The sequence below is a fragment of the Neofelis nebulosa genome, chromosome 7, assembly GCF_028018385.1.
Source record: "Neofelis nebulosa isolate mNeoNeb1 chromosome 7, mNeoNeb1.pri, whole genome shotgun sequence".
Classification (NCBI taxonomy): Eukaryota; Metazoa; Chordata; class Mammalia; order Carnivora; family Felidae; genus Neofelis; species Neofelis nebulosa.
The window spans coordinates 730087-748785 of record NC_080788.1 but is presented as its reverse complement, the minus strand read 5'-3'; the positions used below and the strand labels follow the sequence as shown (position 1 = coordinate 748785).

Sequence of the window (18699 nt, the reverse complement as noted above, 5' to 3'; positions counted from 1 at the left end):
TGCCAAGAGCAAGCCCTTTGAGGAAGGAAGTTGGGACGGATGGGAAGGAAGTGGGTGAAGCCAGCGGCCCGCACGGCCTCTGTGCAGGAGGAGACACCTCCTTCCCTCACCGGCAAGGCCCAGACGGAGGGCCGCACAGCCTGTGTCCTCCGGGGCCGGGCGGCCCAGGGCAGAGGCCGGACACCGGTGTGGGATTAGCTACGCGACCCGGGACGAGCCAGCCCCACCCGAGTCTGTTTCTTCATCTATAAAAGGGGGACTCTTGGTTGCAAGGGGCAGAAGCCCCAAGTGAAGCCAGCCTGCGATAAAAGGACAACAAAATGTTGCACTCCAGGGCAGGGCTGACAGGGCATGAGGCAGGCTGAGGGGGGCAGCCTGGGCCTCACGCCTCCCCAGCCGGTTCCCTGTCTGTCCCTGACGCCTCGTCTCTGGCTCTGCACCGGCTCCCTAGTGTGGACACATAGGACCCTGGAAGGAGCCAGCGGTGTGTTCCCGCCCAGTGCCTCTCAGCAGAAAGGTTCCAAGTGCAGAGCACAGGGCCTGTCTGGATGTCACACGGGATGTGACAAAGAGCTGTTTCCTTGTGCAACGGTGGGCAGCTCACTACCTTGTATTTGCTTTCGTGCCTCATCCCCCCCCCCCCCCCGCCCCAACAGCTGTGCCCTAGGAATACAGAACTAACAGAGTCTTACAGCAGAAGCTTTGCCTTGGGGTCTGTTTCCTAGAGAACCTGGGATGAGATAGCTGCTCATAAACTGTGTGACCTTGGATACTTGCTTAATCTCTCTGTGCTTCAATTCTCTCATCTGAAAAATGGAGTCATGGGTTACACTGAGTTAAACATACAGAAGGCACCGGGAGCTGGGGAAGCTTTCTTTTTTTATTTTTATTTTTTAAGTTTGTTTTTATTTATTTTGAGAGAGAACAAGAGTGAGCAGGGGCGGGGCAGAGAGAGAGAGAGAGAGAATCCCAAGTAGGCTCTTACACTGACAGCACAGAGCCCAACGTGGGGCTTGAACTCACAATCCTTCAGATCATGACCTGAGCGGGAATCAAGAGTCTGACGTTTAACCGACTGAGCCATCCAAGTGCCCATGGCTCTAATTTTACAATTGAGGAAACTGAGGCCCAGAGAGAGGAAGTAACCTGGCCAACTCGGGGGAACGGGCAGAGACAAGGAGTATATTGGGGGAGGAGGCACACAGGTCCCATGCCCAGCCTAGCACAGAGCCCTCTGGAACAGACCCCCCCCAACATCAGGGAGCCAGGGGGCAGGGCCTGGGGACCCTGTGGCTTCTGCCTGGGCCGGTTGTGTCTGTGGCCTCTCCAGGGGATGGCCGGGAACGGGGAGCATGGGCGCCCCTGCCAAGGCCTCAAAGTCCTGGTGAGTGGCCCAGACATCCAGGAGCCAGGGGTGAGGCAGCGGTAGGCCAGCACCGGTCACCATGGGGGCTGAACATCCAGGTGTGGAGTTTGCTCTCTGCCCAAACCCTGTGTCCTACTTAATGACAAACCTCTAAGACCAGGCAGTGGGGTGAAACAGAGGAGTGTCTTTAGCAGAGTCAGGCTGGGGTCCTCTCAGGTTCTAGCTGACCCTTTCCTATTCTAGGCCTGCTCCTTGATGTCCGGGTGGCACTAGCTGGGACCAAATGACACGCCCAGGTAAGCTCACACTCAGATGTGAGTGCCAGCAGCCTGGCCTCCTAAAACAGGAGAGGGGAGCAGGGTTACACTGGGGCCCCTCGTGCCCAGAGCATCCATATCCAAGGCTGGTGTGTGTCAGGACCGCCCCATCATTGTACGGATGGGGACACTTTGGGAGGATGAGACCTGCCAGCGTCATAGCCGGCCGAACAGACCCAGGTGTCCAACCCAGGCCGGGGTGTGCAGAGCAGATGTGACCGAACTCAAGGGCTTTATCCCCCAGGGTGTGTCAAAGTGAACACAACCCGAGGGTGTGTTGCAAGCAAAGAACTTTGTATTACTTGTTCCAAGTGAAGAGACAGGGAGATCGCTCTCAAAGCACCGGCTCCCCGTGGGGTCAGCACAGGAAGCTCTCACCAGGGGGCTGGGGGCAGGGGCAGGGAGCTTGAGTAAGCAGGTCGACTGTGGACACACGTCGGTGTGCATGCACTCGGTGTGTACCCTGTAGGTCCGAAAGATGGTAGAAAACTCCACCCACAGCAGGAACACTGCAGGTTGTAATGAGCTAAAGGTAACATCCAGCCGGGGGCTGTTGTGCCGGCCCTTAGCTCGTGCTCACACTGGGGGCCTGGCCCCGGCCTGGAGCTGTTGTTCTGCAAAACCAAACCCACTCCTCCCTTGCCTTTGTCACTTCCCTTCCCCGCTTCGCCTGCTGGTTTTCAGCCCTCTGATTCCAGTGACTTCCAGACGCAGCTTAGCGGGCACCCAGGGCTCCTCGAACGGTGGGTGGGGGCTCAGAGGAGGCCCACGGACCCAGGGGACGGGTCTTCCCTTCTCGAGCTCCAGGCGCCTGTGGAGCTCAGCACAGGGCACAGTCACAGTGGAATGAATGCCGCCCAGGCGTCTAAACCCCCCCCCCCCTTTTTTTTTTTCTTTTTCCAACTGAGAATCTGATTGCCTCAATAGACTGGTCGGACTTCAAGAACTTCACTCTTTACGGAGGCTGTCCTGGGGCGGGACTGAGACAGACCTTGAACCCCCAGCCCTCAACACGGCGGAGTGGAGCCCCGGGGGGAGAGAGCCCTCATCGGAGCCTACTGGGGCCTCTGGAGCCACCTTCAGTCAGCCCTTTCTGAGGACCTGCATTACCGAGGAGCCCCATCACCCCTGGGACCGTCTCAGCATTCGGAATTGAGTCCTCTCGGGTTTTGCCACGGTTTGGAAAGAGCATTCGCTCCACAGGGCCGTGGGGGCCTGAAGAGTTGAGGTGAAGTTGCAGAAAGTGGGGAGAGCCCAGGTAGAGAGGCTGTCTCCCTCACCCCAGGCTTCCCACACTCACCTCCTCTGGGAAGCCTTCCCAGATGCCCCTGTATTCTCCGAACTTTCCTGGCATCTTCCATGGAGACTTCCTCCCGGCCCCCTCTGCTCGTCTGGGGCCTGCTCTTCCTGGTGGCCCTGAGGCCTGGCCACACGCAGTGCAGGGATGAGGAGCACTGGTCTGCTTCTATGGGGTTCCGGCCCCGCTGGGAAGGGAGCCTTGGACGTCAGGAACAGTGGAGAAAGGACCAATGTGTAAATCAAGCTGCTGTTTTCCAGGCTCTATGCTAAAGCATGTTACGCACATTCTCCAATTTAACCCTCGTGTAACCTTCTAAAACTGCCATGATTATCATTATGTTATAGATGAGGACACGAAGACACACAGACATTAAGCTGCTGAGGTCACACGGGCAGCACATGCCAGAGCCCTACTTTGAGCCCCAAAGGGCCACCTGTCAGAGCCATCCTCCACGGGTGCGGCTCAGGGGTGGAGGCAGGCGAGGGGTGGCTTCCTGGAGAAGGGGGGGCATGCGGGCGGGGACAGGAGGGTGGGTGTGGACTGACCCCTAGTTCCCGCCTTTGAGGGTGTGATTGCAGGCTAAGGGTTTGGGGCAGAATTATGACCCCCCAAATGTCCATGTCCTGACCCAACCTGTGACTACGTTAACTCCCACGTCAAAAGGGACTTGGCCAATTTGGTCAAGTTAAGGATCTCAAGATCGTCCCGGATTATCCGGGTGGTCCCATGTGGTCCCAAGGGTCCTTATAGGAGGGAGACAGGAGGGTCCGAGTGAGGGGAGATGTGACAAGGGACAAAAGTCAGAGAGAGAACGGAAGCCGTCACACCACCGACGGAGGAGAGGCCACGCGCCGAGGAACCCAAGTGGCTTCCGGGGAAGCTGGGAAAGGCAAGGAAAGGGGTTCCCTCTGGAGCCTCCAGGCGGAACGCAGCCCGGCCAACGCCTTGACTTTCGCCCCACGGGGCCCGCTCTGGACTGCTGGCCTCCAGCACTGGGAGAGAACACGTGTGTGTTCCAACGGCAGCGGCCGGAGCAGACACGGGGCTCGGGACAGCACCGCCCTTCAGAAAGCCAGATTCAGTCCTACCTTCCGTCTTCCGGGCCCTGTGATGGGTCTCAGGGACACAGTGGCCAGGGGGACACCGCCCCGGGCCCGCTGAGCTAGGGGCCCCTCGAGCCGAGCAGGTTATCAGTAAGTGGCAGCCGACAGAGCCTGCTCCCTGGCTGCACGCAGGGCCTCTGTTTATCGGAAAGGGGCTTATCTGGACGGTGGGGCCGGGCTCTGCAGGGGCGAGGCGGTGCCCACTGCTGCCCACACGCCCCGCGGGGGGTCCTCACCGCGCCGAGTGGGGGTCTCCACGGGCCTTCGGGGAGGCACTAGGGGTCAGCACCGGCGCCGACACACAAGTGCCCGAACACCACCCGGCACGGCCGCGGCTACACTGGCCCCGAACTGGAAACGACCCTCAGACCATCCACAGGGCGGCTCGGGGGCCGCCTTCTCGCTCCGTGGGGCAGTAGAACGGCCCCGAAAACATCTGCTAATTCTCATCAGGCTCACACTGAGCCAAGCCGGAGAGGACCTCTTGCACGACCCCGCTCATGCAGTGTTCACAAGGAGGAAACACCAATCTGCGTGTTGGCCGTCAGGTGGGGCTGCCCGGCCGGGCGTGACTGGGGGCGCTGGGCTTCGGGAGAACTGGTGACAGTCCGCTGAGCGGTGTACTCACGGACAGTGTCTTTTCTGAGTGCGCCTTATATTGCGGTAAGAAGTTCATTTTTATTTTATTTTATTTTTTGTTTAATTTTATTTTTTAAATATGGTCATTTTTTAAAAAACATTTATTTATTTTTGAGAGAGAGAGAGAGAGAGGGAGACAGAGGATCTGAAGCAGGCTCTGTGCTGTGAGCACAGAGCCTGATGTGGGGCTCGAACTCACAAACTGTGAGATCATGACCTGAGTTGACATCAAGGGTTGGCCGCTTAACTGACTGAGCCACCCAGGTGCCCCAGAAGTTCATTTTTATTTTTATTTTTTATTTTTTGAATTTTAATTTTATTATTATTATTTTTTTAATTTACATCCAAATTAGCATATAGTGCCACAAAGATTTCAGGCGTAGATTCCTTAATGCCCCTTCCCCATTTAGCCCATCCCCCCTCCCACACCCTCTCCAGGAACCCTCAGTTTGTTCTCCATATTTAATGAGTCTCTTATGTTTTGTCCCCTTCCCTGTTTTTATATTATTTTTGTTTCCCTTCCCTTACGTTCACCTGTTTTGTGTCTCGTGAAGTCCTCATATGAGTGAAGTCATATGATTTTTGTCTTTCTCTAATTTCACTTAGCATAATACCCTCCAGCTCCATCCGCATAGTTGCAAATGGCAAGATTTCATTCTTTTTGATTGCCGAGTAATACTCCATGGTGTGTGTATATATATATATATATATATATATATATATATACCACATCTTCTTTATCCATTCATCCCTAGATGGACATCTGGGCTCTTTCCATACTTTGGCTATTGTCGATAGTGCTGCTATAAACATGGGGGTGCATGTGTCCCTTTGAAACAGCACGGGATACATATCCATGTATCCCGTGGATAAATGCCTAGTAGTGCGACTGCTGGGTCATAGGGTAGTTCTATTTTTAGTTTTTGGAGGAACTTCCATACTGTTTTCCAGAGTGGCTGCACCAACTTGCATTCCCACCAACAATGCAAAAGGAATCCTCTTTCTCCGCATCCTCGCCAACATCTGTTGTTACCTGAGTTGTTAATGTGAGCCATTCTGACAGGTGTGAGGTGGTATCTCACTGTGGTTTTGATTTGTATTTCCCTGACGATGAGTGATGTGGAGCATTTTCTCATGAGTCAGTTGGCCATCTGGATGTCTTCTTTGGCGAAGTGTCTGTTCATGTATTTTGCCCATTTCTTCACTGGATTATTTGTTTTTTGGGTGTTGACTTTGATAAGTTCTTTATACATTTTGGATACTAGCCCTTTATCTGATATGTCATTTGCAAATATCTTCTCCCATCTGCCGGTTGCCTTTTAGTTTTGCTGATTGTTTCCTTCGCTGTGCAGAAGCTTTTTATTTTGATGAGGTCCCAGTAGCTCCTTTTTGCTTTTATTTCCCTTGCCTCTGGAGACATGTTGAGTAAGAAGCTGCTGCGGCCAAGATCAAAAAGGTTTTTGCCTGCTTTCTCCTGGAGGATTTTGATGGTTTCCAGTCTTACATTTAGGTCTTTCATCCATTTTGAGTTTATTTTTGTGTATGGTGTAAGAAAGTGGTCCAGGTTCATTTTTCTGCCTGTCGCTGTCCAGTTTTCCCAGCACCATTTGCGGAGGAGACTATCTTTATTCCATTGGATATTCTTTCCTGTTTTGTCAAAGATTAGGTGGCCATACATTTGTGGGTCCATTTCTGGGTTCTCTATTCTGTTCCATTGATCTGAGTGTCTGTTCTTGTGCCAGTACCATACTGTCTTGATGATTACAGCTTTGTAATACAGCTTGAAGTCTGGGATTGTGATGCCTCCTGCTTTGGTTTTCTTTTTCAAGATCGCTTTGGCTATTTGGGGTCTTTTCTGTTTCCATACACATTTTAGGATTATTTGTTCTAGCTCTGTGAAGAATGCTGGTGTTATTAAGTTCCTTTTTATTTTTATTTAAATATTTATTTATTTTCGAGAGAGCGAGCAAGCCCAAGGCGGGGAGGGGCAGAGAGAGGGGGAGAGAGAGAATCCCCAGCAGGTTTCGTACTGTCAGCACAGAGCCTGACACGGGGCTCGAACTCACAAACCCCAAGATCGTGACCTAAGCCAAGGTCCAATGCTTAACTAAGACACCCAGGTGCCCCAAGAAGTTTATTTTTAAAATCACTGAGCATACACTTTGTGATAAGCACTGGATGAAACTAATATAATGCTGTATGTTAACCACACTAGAATTTAAAATAAAATAAAGTAAAATGAAACAAAGTAAAATAAAATAAAAAATAACTGAGCATATGCCAGTGATTAGGGTATTTTGTGGGCTCTGCGATACAGAGGTCATTGTCTGGAACTGAGGATGCACAGGCTCTGACACGAACCTGCCTGCACTGAGATGCTACGTGACCCTGGGAAAACTGTGGCCCATTTTTGGGTCTCAACTTCATCCAAAAATTGGAAGGGTGTGCATGTGAGTTCTATGATTTTTGTAGAAACTAAGCAAAATGTTCGAACTACAGCTAATCCGTATCCTCCCAGCCTTGGTTGGGGCTGGACGTGTTTTCCCGTGTCCTGTTGGTGGTCATGTGAAGATTTGGCTCCACTGCTAACCTTGGCCACAGAGACAGGTGTGTGGGCGTCTGGAGAGAACATGGTGGGCATTGGGATCCTTCAGACGGGCTGGAGTTTTGTGTGACCTTGGGTTAGCTACTTAACCTCTGTTTGTTTCCTCACTGGTGAAGTGAGTGTGATGGCATCCACTCCACTGGGCAGGTGCAAAGCTCAGGTAGATGCCATGCTTTCCCTACAGCTGGGGAGGACCCTCAGCCGGGTGGGGAGGACTCTCAGCCGGGTGGGGAGGATCCTAAGGATGACATCTGATCAGTCTGACAGTTTGTTGATCCAAACTAGACAAAGAGAGTAGAAGTGGCCGGGGCCCCTTGTAGGGCAGAGGCCGTGGCATGAGGGTCTCCCCTTGCCAGCCCACGAGCCCTGGAAGGAGCAGAGGAGACGGAAAGGTAGATGCTGGTGTCCTAGGGGCCTGCCTTCGCTCCCTGTGGGACGCTCCCAGGGCCTTTTGGACGTGCCAGTAACCGCAGGGCTGGAGACGCCTCCCTGAATTCTGCTCGGGTGGGGGCCGCACTCTGCGGAGCAAACAGGACTCTGCGGGGGGACGGGGGTCCTGACACACGAGGGACAGCCATGAAGACTGCTGACTGGGCGCTGCAGCACAGAGAATTTTCTACGGGCCTAGGGTTCCCAGTGCTGCAAGTCAGGGGGCTCTGAACTTCTGGCCTTCTGTGTGGAGGCTGGTGCTTCTCCCAGCCTGTGTCAGAGAATCCGAATCTGCTTATTTTTAATGACGTTTTCCTAATTATATTTTATATAGATGCTCATGCAAGAAAAAGAAAAAGAAAAGAAACACGTAGAAAAGCAAAAGTAAGAAAATAAAAATCACCCATAATTTCATCCTCTGGAGACAGGAGTTGTGCACGCCCTTCAGATTTAGGTGCCTCATGACCAGATATATTTTATTAGTTAGACTCTTTGGTGGCCGGTGGCAGAAGCTGACTCCGGCTATCTGTATTAATTAAAGCACACTTTGCTGGATCGGGAAAATTCCCAGACTGCCACAGCTTCACACAGTGCACATTTATTTTCTGCTGAGAGGCCCCACACAGCTGTTCCAGCAGGTGGAGGGTGTGGGGGCCGCCTGGTCTCACTCAGCCACCCAGACGCCCAGGCCGAAGGTGGTTCTGGGTCTCGGGTCCCCCGTCCACACGCAGCCACAGGCAGAGGAAGACAGCTGGTGCAGGAGGGGTCTCCGGGCGTGGCATCCAGACCATCCCTTTGCTCTCCGTTAGCCGAATTCGGACCCATGGCCACCTGCCAGGAGGCTGAGGCTCCAGCTTTGAGGGCCAGCGTCCCTCAAGGTGCCCTGGGAGCCATGGAGCGGGAGGCAGTAAAGGGGCATCCGTCTGTAGTCACGGAGACCGGCCACTGCAGCTGCCAAGAACCCTTCCCAGGCTCTGGGCCCCTCCCGCAGGGTTCAGCATCTCAGACGAGAGCATTGGTGGTCAAGCCCGAATCCTACCACGTCCCTGGCCTTCCAGTAACCCCGGTGCAGGGGGGAAGGCTCTGCCCTCCGCCGGGGTCGCCCCACTCTCTCTCCAGGGAGAGACCACTTTCTGAAGGGCTACTGGGACAGGAGATCAGTGCTGGACACTCAAATAACCGTCTTTCATATTGTGCACTTCCCTGCTCTGTGTTGCTGGGCCTGGACCCTGTCCTTTGGCCGGTCCCACTCCCTGGGCCTCCCCCCACCATCCCAGAGGCCACAGCCGCCCCAGGGTTTCTACAGGATGGAGGGACGTCAAGGCCAATCTGGTCAGCGGAACTGCCCAGAGGCCTCATGGAAAGTAGCCACATGGAGTCCAAGGTGGCTCAGCTTGGGCCACGTGTCACCAAAGTTTCCGTGTTACGCCCCCATGTAAACAAGAAGACGTCCCCAGTCCTCCCGTTGCCACAACGGTGACCAGCCCACAGAAAGCAGCGGGAGGGGAAGGGAAGGAGGGCCACAAAGGCAGAATTCACCTCTCGTTCCCAGTCTGGAGGTGAGTTGTCTTTGGGGGACCTCCCTCTGTGAGTTCCTGGGTCCCTGACATACCCCAGTTGGCATTTGAAAAAATAAGTACGTAACGAGATGCTCGACACAGTTGGTCCTCAGGGAAATGCCGACTGAAGCCTTGAGCCGTGACTCCCTTCACGAGATGTGACTCCAGTGGACAAAACCGGTGACAGCTGGTGTCGGGGAGGCCGCAGAGCCGCTGCAACTCCCGCACGCTCATGGCGGGGCTGCGCGATGGCCGCTGAACAATTATTCCGTGAGTGGCTGGTGTGAGCTCTTCTGTGACCCTGCGGCGCCCTCGCAGGCATTTGCTGATGAGCAGAGAAGCCCTGTGTTCACACGAAGATTGCACGCGGCTTTGTTCTGACAGGCGGGAGCCGGGAACAACGGCACGTCCCTCATCAGGATCAGGGACGAACAAACTGCCGTCTGCTCGCACGACGGAACACCTCTCGTCAACGCAAAGGAACCACTGCCCCCCACAGAGCCACGGACAGACCTCAGAAACACGGTGAGCAAAAGCAGCCGGGCTGAAGGGACGCATTCGCGGGGGTCCACCAGACGTGGGTTCAAGGCAGGCAGACCCTCCCCGTGGGGACGGAGCTCAGGAGGAGCAAACTTGTGGGCGATGGAAATGCTCTCCGTCTTGACGTGGGTGGTGGTCACCTGGGTACATGTGCCAGGGGTCATCGAGCCATCCGCTTGTGCTGTGCCTTTGACCGCATGTGATTTATACTCTAATGAAGTACCGTGAAAATCTGTGATCCCTTTCTGGTGAATGCTGGGCTTTTCTGACTGTGGTCCCACCTCGGCTGCTGGGCGGGTCGGGGATCCACGGGCCCGGAGGTGGGTGGAGGGGGACCTCGGACCCAAGCTCAGGATGGGGTCACCCGGTCTCACTGGTCCTGCCTCCTCCGCGAGCCCTCGGCAGGTGAGCACGGGGCGGTCTCTGCTGCACGGTGACCTGTGGCCTCCCTGGTGGCCTCGCCACGCCCGCCCCCCCACCCCCCCACCCCCGTCCTCACTGGCAAAGAGTAACACAGCGCTGCTGTTTTAACCTGCATTGCTCTGGTCCGTAGTGACGGGGAACTTCTAAAGCGTGATCACTGACCATTTTCATTTCTCTGTTCAGGGCCTGACATCTTCTAGGGCCCGTTCCGCAAACCGCTTGTCCACTACCCAGAAAGGAAAGACAAACGTCTGCCAAGCAAGGGTTTCTGAAGGGATTTTTACTTTTCCCTGCGAGATTGTGCTCCTCTCTTCTGTGCTTCTCCTGGGAGGGGTCCCTTCTGCGGGTGTTTCTTTTGTAACGACGGTGACAACGGAATTAGATGATCGTCAGAGTCGGTAAAATCGGGTCAAATCCCTCAAATCCGACAGCCTCAAATCCAAGCTCCCCCACGGCTTCTCTGCCTTTCCAGAGGCGGGGCATCCCGTGGCTTCCTCTGAGTGTTCTCAGGGTCCCCTTCCGGACCCACCCTGCCCTGCACACACCCGCGAGTGCACACACTCACTCACACCCGTGTCCCTGCCCTGCACACACTCACGAGGGCACGCACTCACCCACACCCGTGTCCCTGCCCTGCACACACCCACGAGGGCACACACTCACCCACACCCGTGTCCCTGTGTTCAGCCGATGCAGGCTGGCAGGTGGAGGTGAGGAGACGGACAGCTGCCAGTCGCCTCGCCTGGCTCTCGTGTGTCCGCTCTCCCCTTCCCTTGGCCTCCACTCTCCTTTGTCCTCTGGGGCCTGCCAGGCCACATAGGTGCCGTCTGCAAAGAACCCTGTCCTTAGAGTCACAAACTCCTCTCTAAACCGCTGATCGATGTGTTTTTCCGACTGTGAGAACAACTCAAAGCTAGCTACCACACATTTTAGACGCTCCTTCGCCAGCACCCTAACGAAGTGCGGTGTCTCTGCTCCTGAACCGACTCCAGACTCGTTCCCTGGCCCTCCCGGGCTGGCCAGCCACACTGTGCTGTTCGGACAGAGCACACAAGGTTCCTGGCTGGACCCAGAGCCAAGCGGGGTGAGCCGGGTCCAGACCGTGGGGCAGCTTCAATGCCAAGGGAGGGTATGGATTTGATTATTCTATTCCGGGGCCCCCCAAAGCTTTCAGAGCAGGGCTGTGATTTGGACAGAACCAGGAATCTTCTGGAAATCTTGTCGTCTGGTTGTTGCACAGGCAGCTGGCAGGAGAGGGACTCTAGGGTCTGGGCGACATTTCTGAGGGACAGCCGTTGGTGATGGGGAGGACTGACAGAGGAGGGGATGACAGCCCGGCTGTCTAGGGGGAGGCCAACTCCTCTCTCCTGGTCCGGAACAGTCTGTCATCTGCTTGGGACCATACTTGACCCAGGCCATTACTGCTGAGATGGGGCCGGCCAAGGCCACGGGAAGGTCCGAGGAAACTTGAAACCAGCATAGCATTAAGCAGACACACAGGCTACCCTCCAGCAGGGCTCCCAGCCGGGCCAGGGTCTCGCTCAGGACCGCTGGAGAAGGGAGGGGCACGGGCTTTTTGTATTTCCGGACGTGGTACTCGCAGCAAACACATTCATGGAGTTTTTTGCATCAAGTGACAACGGTCAGCATTTACTGCATGTTGTGGGCAGTCCAGTCCTGAGGGTTTTCTATCGTATAACTTACATATTCATGTGCATGCACGGGTGTGTGTGCGATCACACATATGCTCTTATGTACTCCCCACAGCCCCGTGAGGTGGGTACTTTCACAGAGAGACTGAGGCAGAGAAGCAAAGTAGCTCGCCCAAGGTCGCACAGCTGGGAAGGGGCAGAACCAGCAGCATACCCGGTGGGACTGAGGGGTCTACTTCCCAGAAAGAACGAAACGAGGACACAGTGGGATAGCCCTCTGGCCCCAGCCCCACTGCTGATCCTGACGAGCTTGTCTAGGTCATCTTTTAAATGCACACCCCTCACGGGACACTCTGGGGAGCCATGGGTTTGCGCACTACCTTGCTCGAGGTGATGGTTTCCCATGTTTGTACGTGGATCAAGTCTTACCAAACGGCACACTTTCATTTTTTTAACGTCTATTTATTTATTTTGAATTTTTAATGTTTATTTGTTTCTGAGAGAGACAGACAGGGAGACACAGAATCCGAAGCAGGCTCCAGACTCTGAGCTGTCAGCACGGAGCCCGACGTGGCGCTCGAACTCACGGACTGCGAGATCATGACCTGAGCTGAAGTCAGACGTTTAACCTACTGAGCCCCCCAGGTGCCCCCAAAAGACACGCTTTAAACACGGGCACTGCGCCGTATGTCAATGATACATCAATAAAGCTGTTTAAAAAAACCGATAGTACTTACAGGAGATTTAAATCTTTGTAATATTTCTACAGTAACTCGCATTTACCTTATGTGACCCCATTACAATGTTTGAGCATGCTGCATAAAATTCACGATTCATTTCTGGATCTTAGCACTGCTTCGAGAACTTGGCTGTTGCCTCACAAGAGCAGAGTGCCTCCAGATTAAAGCTAAGAGCTGCAGTGGCTCAAGACACATTTTATCATCTGGCATTCCTGAAAATAGAAAAGTATGCGAAAGCACGGTTTATCACAAGATAGTGGTTCTTCTGAAATAAAGCAGAAAACAAACGTCTATGTGAACGTGTACCAAGTTTTTTAAAGCGCACTGCGTAAAGCCTGTTTGGCCTGCCCACCCACCCAGAGCTCAACAGGACGCACGCACGCCCGGAAGACGGCTTGGGCCTAGTTCCACGCCACCGCAGCGACGCGGGTTTCGCAATGATGCGTGTCAGTGTTTCGTTTGCACTACACTATAGCCTATGAAGTGTGCGAGGGCATTGCGTATAAAGAGCAACGTACACCCCCTGGGGCGCCTGGTGGCTCGGTCGGTTGAGCGTCTCTGACTCTCGATTTCGGCTCAGGTCATGATCTCACGGTTTGTGAGTTCGAGCCCCGCTTCGGGCTCTGCGCTGACAGCAAGGAGCCTGCTTGGGATTCTCCCTCTCTCCCTCTCTCTCTCTCTCTCTGCCCCTCTCCAGATCATTCTCTCTCTCTTTCTCAAAATAAAGAAACGTTAAAAAAAAACCCAGAATGGGGGTGCCTGGGTGGCTCAGTCGGTTAAGTGTCCGACTTCAGCTCAGGTCACGATCTCACGGTCCGTGAGTTCGAGCCCCGCGTCGGGCTCTGGGCCAATGGCTCAGAGCCTGGAGCCTGCTTCCGATTCTGGGTCTCCCTCTCTCTCTGCCCCTCCCCCCTTCATGCTCTGTCTCTCTCTGTCCCAAAAATAAATCAAACGTTAAAAAAAAAATTTTTTTTTAAAAACCCAGAATGTACATACCTTCATCTAAAAACGCTTTGTTGCTAAGAGAAATGCTAATCAGGGGCGCCCAGGTGGCTCAGTCAGTTGAGCGTCCGACTTCGGCTCAGGTCATGATCTCACGGTCCATGAGTTCGAGCCCCGTGTCGGGCTCTGTGCTGACGGCTCGGAGCCTGGAGCCTGTTGGCTTAAAGTACCACCACTGAGGTTTGCTGCGTGAACCGTTTCTCTGTAGCAGGAGATGCTGACAGAATTTTACCCCCCAAACTTCTCTGGAAACGAGTTAGTCCTCTGAGGCCACTTTCTCAACTCCGTTCCTGTGATATCCTCCTTTCTTCACTGTCATTTCAACAACGGTCCTCAAGGCAACCTCACCGGGACTGGATTCCAGCTCAAGAAACCACGTTCCATGCTCATCCGTAAGAAGCTACGTGCCTGGGGGCGCCTGAGTGGCTCGGTCGGTTAAGCATCCGACTTCCGCTCAGGTCACGATCTCGCGGTCGGTGGGTTCGAGCCCCGCATCGGGCTCCGTGCTGACGGCTCAGAGCCTGGAGCCTGCTTCAGACTCTGTGTCTCCCTCTCTCTCTGCCCCTCCCCTGCTCATGCTCTCTCTCTCTGTCTCTCAATAATAAATAAACGCTAAAAAAATTTAAAAAAAATAAAAAAAAAATAAAAAGCAGCTCCGTGCCTGTCCGAGTTTCATCCTGAGGTGCAGCAAGTCAGGCGCGTCCTCGGGCCCCACTTCTGCCCCTGGTTCCCTGGCTGCTTCCAGCACATCTGCACTGACTTCCTCCCCAAAGTGCTGAACCCCTCAGAGCCCTCTGTGAGGGCTGCGATCAGCTTCTACCAAACTCCTGTTTGTATTATTTTGTCTTCTTCCCGTGCACCAGCAATGGCATCCAGGAGGTGAACCCTTTCCAGAAGTTTTCCACTTGGTGTGCCCGCATCCTCAGAGGAATCACTGTCCCGGGTGGCTACAGCCTTGCGAAGTGCCTTTCTCGAGTAACAGGACTGGAAAGTCAAAGCGAATGCTTTAGCCACGGGCTGCAGGGTGGATGTCGTGTGAGCAGCACGACAACCACGTCGGTCTCATCGCTCGCCCCCGGCAGAGTCCCTGGGCGCCCCACGTCAGCAGTGAGCAGCCACATTCGGAAAGGGCTCCTTTTTTTGTGAGCAGGAGGTCTCAGCGGCGGGATTAAGACGTTCAGTAGACCATGTTGTAAACGGACGTGCGGTCACCCAGCTTTCGTTGTTCCGTTACAGAGCTCAGGCCGGGCGGGCGAAGCATCGTCTCCCGGGCCCCAGGGGAGCCAGTGGGCGCTGGCCTCCATTTCAAGCCACCAGCTGCGTTAGCCCCTAACAAGAGAGTCAGCCTGTCCTTTGAGGCCTTGGAGCCGGGCACTGGCTTCTCGTCTCCAGCTACGACAGCTAGACGGCATCTTCTTCTGACAGAAGGCTGTTTCATCTACGCTGGAAATGTGACAGAGGAGCCACCTTCGGTCACGATCTTGGCTGGATCCCCCGGATCACTGCTTCACCTGTCGTGGGGACGGTGTCCGTTCTTGCACTTCAGGAACCAGCCTCTGCCGGCTTCAGACTGGTCCTCCTGTAGCTCCCGCCCTCTCTCGGCCTTCGCAGAGTCGAAGAGCCTCGGGCCTTGCTCTGGATGAGGCTTCAGTTGAAGGGAACATCGTGGCCGGCTGGACCTTCTGTCCAGACCACTCGAACTCTCTCTGCATCGGCAATAAGGCCTTTTCCCTTTCTTATCATCCATAGCCACCAGTGGAGCCCTTTCATTTCCGTCGAGAACTTTGCCTTTGCTGTCATGACGTGGTTCGCTGGCACGAAAGGACCTTCCTCGCTAAACTTAACCTTTTCTAGATTTAAAGTGAGGGACGTGTGATGCTTGCCCTTTACTTGGACACTTAGAGGCCACTGTAGGGTTACTAACTGGCCCGATTTCAACACTGTTGCGTCTCAGGGAAGAGAGAGGTCTGCGGAGGGGGGAGAGGGCTGGACAGCCGGCGGTGGGCGCAGTCAGAGCACAGCCAACATTTATCGCTAAGTTTGCCGTCTCGCACGGCCCCGTTCCGGTGCCCCTAAGACGAGGACAATACTAACATCGAAGATCACCGGTCACACCTCACCGTGACAAATGGAATAGTAATGGAAATGTCTGCAATACTGGGAGAATTACCAGACTGTGGCACAGACACCGAGGGAGGTGCGGTTGGAGCAGTGGAGACGCGCTCAGCGCGGGGTCACCCCAGACCTTCGATGTGGAAGAAGGCGGTATCTGCAGGGCGCAGCAGGGCGGGTGCAGGGTGTGCCCGCACGTCTCCTTCGTGGCTGTCACCACACCGTGTGGCTAGGGGCTGGTCTCCCTGCTGGCTGATGTGAGCCCCACGCAGGCTAGAGTTGGGCTGTTCCCCGTGGGCCTCCCTCGGTGCCGGACAGACAGGCAGAGATGGTCGGTGGCCGCCTTCTCTGCAGCCGTGCGGCCTCACGGGACGCCGGTCTGATGGGAGGACCTCAGGACATCATCTGCAAAGCACAACAATACGCCAGGGAGACCGTTCCCTTACTTTCTTAGTTTTTTCTCCTGAAACAGACCCCCACACCCCCACCCCGTTACTGGGGGCAGCAGCTGTGGGTGAGGCCGGAGTCCCAGGAGTACGTGGGCTCTTGGAAACTGTAACCCACAGAAACATCAGAAGCTTGGGTTTGGTCCGTTAAAGCGAGGCAGCGGTGGTTATTTCGATACGAATCCCTGGGGCTGGCACGCTGGCAAAATGGCCCACGCCGGGGGTTACCCAGAGGGTTAGACCCGGGTGCTCAGGCGTGGCCGGTCCGTGGGCTCCTCCGGGGCAGCCACTCCCTTCATGCAGCTGGGTGCTGCTGCTGCCCCACGCGGCTCTGGCACACAGAGGTGCACGCCGCCCATCCATTATTTGATGGAAATCAATAAATTCCATCCCATGAGCCCGGCCATCTGCTGGGCACACACTCAGCACTTGATGCGTGACCCCCCCCATCAATCTTTACAAGAACCCCACGAGGTTGGCGTTCTTGCCCCCTGTGCAGAAGGGAAAACTGAGGCTTGGAGAGAGGGCATCTGCCCAAAGTCACACAGCCAGAGAGAGGTAGGGAAGCAGATACTGAAACAGGGGCCTGGAGAAAACCTGCTATTTTGGGGCCAACAAATTAACATCCTGCCGTTGGAGAGACGCCGTGGCCGCCCCTCGGGGCCCTGGCCCTGCAACCCCTGGGCCCCTGCCGCCTGGCCCCTCTGGCCTTCCGTGGTCTTGGCTCCTGTCCACACTCCTGCTTCTCTTCCCGCTCTTGCTCTCCAACAGTTGCTTTTCCTCCCCCCACCTCCTCAAGAGGTTTCTGCACCCTTCCCTCCTTCCGGACCCTTTCTCTGGGCCAGCCCGCCAACCCCCTGGCCTCTCAAATCGGCGCTGTCCAGCTCAGAGCCCTCCCAGCCACTGCTGTGTACTGCTGGTCGTCCCCCCAGAACACAGCTCCCGCTCTAAGACTTTCAATGGCTCCCGGGGCCATCGGAGGAGGAGAAGGCTCTTCCCCACGGGCGGGCTCCAGCACCCCTGTCCCCGCTTCCCACCCAGTTCAGAGCCTCCCTCCACCGGTGGCACCGTGCTCTCTGCCTCTATTCTGCTGCCCCCCTCGGCGTGGCTCCCCTACCTGTCTGCTCATTTCTGGTGTGTGGTGCTCATCCCCCTCCACAAATTCCCTCCTGACCTCCCTCCCCAGGCACAGGTGGCTGTCCCTCTTCAGTAGACCCCGTGAAGAACCCGTTCCCGGTTGACTTTGGAAGAGCGGTTTCGGTGCCCGCTTGGACTCTTCTCCCACCTGGGCCACGAGGGGAGCCCGGCACTGTGAGTCGGGGGCAAGGCCCGTTCTGTGCCTCTCACTGTCGCCTCTCCATCTAAAAGTCTCCTTGGCTGTAAGAGGAGGTGTGGAATTGGATCCGCGTTTCCCAAATTTCAGTCAATCAAACGCCACCTGTAATCTCATAGATGTACAAGAAGTCCTTACTCTTTTTTTTTTTTTAATCTAAACGTAAAGGAAACTTTAAGTTGCTTACTGCGACTGGAAAACCAACGTCACTCACAACAGATGCTGTGATAAAAGTAACCGTGAAAATAAAAGCGTAACCGATAAATAAACGTGTAAATAAAAGTCTCAAATCCTCCCATGACTAACTGCGGGAAACAACCTGCTATCTCATCAGAGGCTTTGTCAAAGGTAAACAAAGACCCTGTTTAAAGGAGTACGGATTTTAACGGCGCGGCAATAGGCAGAACTGACCGGTGCTCCAGAGGGAGGGAGGGGGCGGGGGCGGGGGCGGGGGCAGGCCCTTACAAAGGGCCAGTGTGGACGCACTCAGGCCGGCCGCATCTGCCGGCTGGCCGCTCCTGAAGTGAGGACCCTACTCGCCTCGGAGACTGGGAGACGCAGGCCCTGCCCTCAGGTGTTGGGGGGGGATAAACAGTAACAAGTTTGGGCAGCCTTGAGCTCTCTCACGCAGGCGCTTTGAGGGTCAGTGTCATCTCAGGGATACGGCCTTAGTGTTTACTCAAGTCTTTGTAGGCCAAGGTTGAGGCCCAGCTGCGAAGAGGGCTCAGAGAGCTTGGGTAGAGTCCGTAAAGGAAAGAATCTTTGTCGGCCGATTTCGTGTAGACAAAAGGAAGAAGGAAAACAAAACGCATCAACGTGTTGAAACTACGTACCAGGTGCTTTACAAAATTATGAGGCGGATACTTTTAAAACGATCCCCACCAAAAAATCAAGGAATTTAAGGCTCGGAAAGGTTGACGCCCCTGCCCAAGATCACGCAGCCAGAAGTAACAAAGCTGGGATCTGAACTTAGGCCTCACGATTTCCAGCGGCTCTGGCCTCCCGCATATGGCCATCATGACGTGACCCTGGCTGGTCCGGGGTACGTGTCTGGGAGGCATGTGGCACTGGGCAGTGGCTCTCAGCTCTGCTGGCACACTGGAGTCACCTGGGGAGCCTTAAAAGTTCTGATG

At 55.0% G+C, this 18699-nt stretch overlaps 1 long non-coding RNA gene across 2 annotated transcripts; it reads left to right on the top strand.

The window, feature by feature from the left end:
- The first annotated feature begins 3526 nt into the window (after nucleotides 1–3526).
- Nucleotides 3527–10096, top strand: LOC131515883 (uncharacterized). 2 transcript variants are annotated; one of them, XR_009263727.1, is made up of 3 exons: nucleotides 3527–4749; nucleotides 8094–9318; nucleotides 9432–10096. It is a non-coding gene; the product is annotated as an uncharacterized LOC131515883 (long non-coding RNA). The 2 variants fall into 2 exon arrangements; XR_009263726.1 differs by lacking the exon at nucleotides 3527–4749 and having other exon boundaries at nucleotides 6010–9318.
- The last annotated feature ends 8603 nt before the right edge of the window (nucleotides 10097–18699 follow it).